General features: G+C 34.2%; 1 long non-coding RNA gene across 2 annotated transcripts in view; it reads right to left on the bottom strand.

Moving 5' to 3' along the window:
- Window positions 1–637, bottom strand: part of LOC128250446 (uncharacterized) — a 613350-nt gene that overhangs the window by 100142 nt on the left and 512571 nt on the right. The window lies entirely within an intron of this gene.

Genomic DNA, 637 nt, shown 5'->3' with positions numbered 1-637 from the left:
ATATATATATATATATATATATATATATATATATATATACACATCTATATATGATTATACCTATGTGTGTGTATACATGTACACAGACACATATTTATATGTAGACATATATAAATATATATGTATCTAAATATACATATATACACATATATAGAAGCACACACATGCACATACACACACACTCACATATATAATTACCATTTATGAACAACAGCAATATATATTAACATTATCTGAAACTGTCACAGGAAGGGTGCAAAAACAACAACATAATCAACACAGTTGGCACAATTTTTATACGAAGGTATTTCTTACGGGTGGACACTTTAAAACGTCCACCCTTGTTTTTAACTCGACTGTGTGGTAAATAGAATGTAGATATGGGTGAAATAGAATATCAGTGATGGGGTTGAGGAAAGGGAGGATGACAACGATGATGATGATGATGGCTAATGGCGAAGGTGGATGGGGACAATGAGTATGCAGCTGTAAATTTGAAAACGACTATGATGGTGATATTGTGACTTGTGCCAGTGTGCGTGGGTGTGGGTGTGGCGGTGGCGGTACATTTGAAATTTGGTTTTGAACCGCGTTTATAAAAGCTATCTTGATCATGATGCTTGTGGTATCGATGTTA

The sequence above is a fragment of the Octopus bimaculoides genome, chromosome 21, assembly GCF_001194135.2.
Source record: "Octopus bimaculoides isolate UCB-OBI-ISO-001 chromosome 21, ASM119413v2, whole genome shotgun sequence".
NCBI classification, from domain to species: Eukaryota; Metazoa; Mollusca; class Cephalopoda; order Octopoda; family Octopodidae; genus Octopus; species Octopus bimaculoides.
Note: the sequence above shows the minus strand (reverse complement) of the source record. Positions and strands in the feature narration are given on the sequence as shown.